Genomic DNA, 5,267 nt, shown 5'->3' with positions numbered 1-5,267 from the left:
CCAATGTTATTTGCCAAAACACAAAAATCTAATGCAGTACGCAATGTTTTTGCCAAAACACAAAAGATCTGTTTTTTTGCCTCTTGAACGGTGTGGTCACACCATTTGGGACTAAGTCCAAACGGTGTGGCCATGCCGTTTGGGACAAAGTCCAAACAGACACGCCATTTTTTTTGCAAGTTCAAATCCAAACGATATGGCCACACCGTTTGGACTTAGTCCCAAACGGCATGGCCACACTGTTTGAGACTAAGTCCAAACGGTGCGGCCATATCGTTTGGATTTGAACTTGCATAAAAATGGTGTGTCTGTTTGGACTTTGTCCCAAACGGCATGGTTACCCGTTTGACTTTAGTCCCAAACGGTAACCATGCCGTTGGGGACTAAGTCCAAACGGTGTGGCCATGCCGTTTGGGACAAAGTCCAAACAAACCGCGCCATTTTTTGCAAGTTCAAATCCAAACGATATGGCCACACCGTTTGGACTTAGTCCCAAACGGCATGGCCACACCGTTTGAGACTAAGTCCAAACGGTGCGGCCATATCGTTTGGATTTGAACTTGGATAAAAAAAATGGCGTGTCTGTTTGGACTTTGTCCCAAACGGCATGGCATACCGTTGACTTAGTCCCAAACGGTGGCCATGCCGTTTGGGACTAAGTCCAAACGGTGTGGCCATGCCGTTTGGGACAAAGTCCAAACAGACACGCCATTTTTTATGCAAGTTCAAATCCAAAGCGATATGGCGCACCGTTTGGACTTACTCCCAAACGGCATGGCCACACCGTTTGAGACTAAGTCCAAACGGTGCGCCATATCGTTGGATTTGAACTTGAAAAAAAATGCGTGTCTGTTTGACTTTGTCCCAAACGGCATGGTCGCGACTGTTTGAACTTAGTCCCAAATGGCATGGCCACACCGTTTGGGACTAAGTCCAAACGGTGTGGCCATGCCATTTGGGACAAAGTCCAAACAGACACGCCATTTTTTTGATGCAAGTTCAAATCCAAACGATATGGCCGCACCGTTTGTACTAGTCCCAAACGGTGTGGCCATGCCATTCGGGACTAAGTCCAAACGGTGTGGCCATATCGTTTGGATTTGAACTTGCAAAAAATGGCGTGTCTGTTTGGACTTTGTCCCAAACGGCATGGCCACATTTAGCCCGCTTTGGACTTAGTACCAAACGGGTACTACCGTTTGGGACTTAGTACCAAACGGTGTGGCCACACCGTTTGGGACTAAGTCCAACAGACACGCCATTTTTGATCCAAGTTCAAATCCAAAGCGATATGGCCGCACCGTTTGGACTTAGTCCCAAACGGCATGGCCACACCATTTGGGACTAACTCCAAACGGTGCGGCCATATCGTTTGGATTTGAACTTGCATAAAAAAATGACGTGTCTGTTTTTTTGCCCCTTGGCCACACCGGTCAAGAGGCAAAAAAACAGAAGTTTCGTGTTTTGGCAATTTATCAGTTGAGCTAAATTTTGTTGATGTTGATTGATGATCATATGAGTTGAGGTAAATTTGTTGTTGACAAACGTTGGCATTATATTGGTGGTATAGTATCTGCATCAATACATCATATCAACTTACGGAACAAAATTGCAAGTGGGCGCGCTTGTGTAACAACAGTAACATTTATAATAAGCACATCAAAATGCTTTATGCAATCCCAAATATTATTGTTATGTATTACAACATTTAAGCACATCAGAATGAATTAGCAACAAGTATAGCCTGCCTGCACCTAGCTTTTGCTTGTTCAAGCCTTTCACTCCAAGTTTCAGCTCTCTTCAACTTCTCCACCTTCTTTCAACACTTCTGCTTCTTCTCTCGCTCTTTCCACGACAATTTCTCCCGTTGTAGCTAATAACTCAATTTTGACGCACTTTCTTCGAATGGTGCATAATCAAGGTGGCAGTGATACTGTGGCATCTTGTGGAACTGTAGCAGTCAGAAACATAACCGCAGATAATGATGAAAAGACTGAAGATCGACTGATGCAAAGTCGAGGGGCTGGAAACGAACAGATGAGTAGGCAGTATTTTTACCTAAAGCAAAGCTTTGCCTCCAGATTCTCCATTTCTCCTTGAGCCATACTTCTCTTTTCTACAACATCAATGAGATTAGAACTCAGTCTAATTAAACTCCCCAAAAGTAACCTAAACCAGCAATATTGAACTTTGAAAATAAAAAGGGAGAAAGAAGCTATCAAAAAAAGCACCAGTCTATCATTATGATGTTTCCTATCTAGAGCCTAGCAGGCAACATTAGATACTATCCAATGGACATAATGATGCAATAGAACACAACCCTCGACATAGTTCAACTTAACAACACTTGATAAAACTCTAACAAGGCTGCCATATCTAAACCACTCTTAACAAGTCCAGACATCAATGAAGTCCATGACGCGCAGATAAAATATCATTAGAACTAGTGAACATTTAGAATCAAAGAGTTTTGAATAAAGCTATACTTACAATCGACAGATTACGTATTATTTTTCTCCGGACAATTTCTCGAGTCATGGTTAGCAATCTGTCCACATCTATGACACTTTCTTCCTGAATTGTTTAGGGCTATCTCTTTGGGGGATTTCCATCTATCCGCTTTCTTCTTCCCCCTCCCTTTTGTTTGAGAAATGTTAGGATTCAAAATCAATAGCTGAAATAAAGACCGAATTAAAATAAATATTTATATCAAATTAAACACCGAATTAAACACTAAATTTATATCAAATTAAACATTCAAATAAAAAAACCTGTGATGTATTAACCGAAGGTATCGAAGGCTTTGCAACTGGAGGCTTTGCAACTTCTGCGTCTCCTTTGTAGGAAGTCTCATTAAGCTTTGAAATTTCAATAGCCATTTCACCAATCTTTTCAATAAAATATGAATAACCCTCAAAAGTATGCGACGCATCGTAAGCCACTTGAGAAGCAACCTTGATAGAATGAGCCACTCTCAAAGGTTCATTTGAGACATTCCCGACCACAAATCCAGTATCAAACTCCGCTCTATAAGTGTTAGCCTTTTGCATCCACCACGTCAATCTAAAATGGTTTGGAATCTCTTCAATCTCAGAGGCGATAAAAAAACCTTTAAGATATGACCACAAAGCAAACCCATAAACTGAAAGTACTTGCATTCAGTGATCTCCCTCTAAGGTTCCTCTATCAAAACTCACTCTCCAAACAGAATTCTTCACCGGTCTCTCTCCATTTCACCATGTAGCTTCCGTTCCATACCTCTCAATCTGTTCCCCATCAATTTTGTACTCCATCTTTGCCTTTTCTAGTTGATATTTAAATTTATTGAATATTGAGATCGTTATAGACCTTCGCGGCATGCATAAGGAGGAAAGCATCGTTAGGGCACAATTAAGTGAACTATGCTTTCGGTCGCGTAATCGAAATCTCTTTCTTTCCTAGCAAGCAAAGCCAAAGACTTCTCATTACCATGTACAAACTGCATAAGCATAGTCGTCCGAATTGACAAACCGGTCATAATGAGCATTCATCGATTCACTTCGACCCGGTTAGCATACCAAAAAAAAAGGTGCCACCGATAACAAGGAGCCCATTTCCCCGCGATTGAATATATTTTTCGTCAACCAAGGATTTTCGGACAACTCATACTTCTCAATGATTGTACACCATCTTCTCTCAAAATCAACAATCCTATACAAAAAGAAATAGTGTTCTTCAACTCGCTTACCAATGTCTCAAATTTGGTAAATGACATCTTCTCTTGAATTTCTGCATAATATGCCAAAGACAATGAATGATGACGAGTACTAGGAAACACTTTGGCAATGGCTGCGATCATCGCTCTATCCCGTCGGTGATGATTGCAGTTGGCGCACGACCACCCATGGCTGCAAGCCAGGCCTTAAATAGCCATATGAATGTATCTTCTGTCTCATCAAGCAACAATGCGTAACCAAATTGAATCAACTGGTAATGATGGTTGACTCCAGTAAAAGGGGCAAAAGGCATGGAATATGCGTTGGTACGATATGTGGTATCAAAAGACACAACATCCCCGAAATAGTCATACTGGAATCGAGACCTCCCATGAACCCAGAAAAGTTCACCGCAGTCCCATTTTCATCTAAATCAATAGCGTAGTAGAACCGGGGATCCTCGGCACTTTTCTGCATAAAATAATGTAGCACGGCAGTTGCATCACCTTCTTTAGGCATATTTCTGGTCAAACCATAATAATGGTTCCAACAATCTTTCTGTGTAAACTCAACTTCCTCTCCATGGAAAACAGATGCCACTTTCCCAACAGATAAACTGTTATCACTAAATATCTCGGTCAAGCACTTCACGCCGGGCATATGTTTGTTAGTTTTCATGCAAATTCTCTTCGATGGGGTCACCAGACCGTGACTATGGTCATTATGAGCAACGCTGACCTCATATATCTCTTCATGCATTCTTTTCTTAATACAAATTCTAGCTTGGTGATAAATCATAAAATTGAATAGTTTACCTACGAAATGAACGATGAAACTCAAAACGTAAGTAAACTAAAACTATCTTATGTGCCTATATTTTATCAAAGATTCTACTCTCAATCCTATGAGATATAGTGGAGTAGAGTTATTCGTTCTACTCCTAGTCCTTCTGCATGTTGTGTTCTCTACGTATAAGTATTCTTAACTCTAAAGTCTAATGAGAGATTTACGAAGTGGCAACTAGACTACGATGCAACTACCCACAAGATGCAACTAGTCGACTATTAGAACAACTATGTGAATGTTACGTTGATTCTATGATAAGGAGTTAGAGGGGATTGATTCCACCTTAACTTCGACTTAATCCTACAAACGGCGAATCGTCAGTAATCCGAATTGAATCCTGCGAAACGGTATGGTTACTCCTAATCCCTAATTACACATGACATTTCTACCAATTCATAACTAGTATGTGAATGATTAAACCCATTCTCATGGTGAACTAATCGTTTCTAGAGTGGAAAGGAAATTACTAATTTAACCTCTACGATAATCGAATCAAGCTTTCATCAAGGCTTCTCAACCCCCTAAATGGAGGTTTAGCCGAGAATCATCACGCTATCATTCCCAATGGAATTCAAACAAGACATGATATAAAGATTGAAACTTTGCTTGTTTAAACCCAATTCAAAACTACTAATGCAATAATTGAATTAAACTAATAATGACAATTACTTGAATCTACAAATTGAAACTAAACAATTAATGGAAATAAAACTAACTTATGGAGAA

This window comes from Coptis chinensis, chromosome 9 (assembly GCF_015680905.1).
Source record: "Coptis chinensis isolate HL-2020 chromosome 9, ASM1568090v1, whole genome shotgun sequence".
NCBI classification, from domain to species: Eukaryota; Viridiplantae; Streptophyta; class Magnoliopsida; order Ranunculales; family Ranunculaceae; genus Coptis; species Coptis chinensis.
This window is presented reverse-complemented; position numbering follows the sequence as displayed.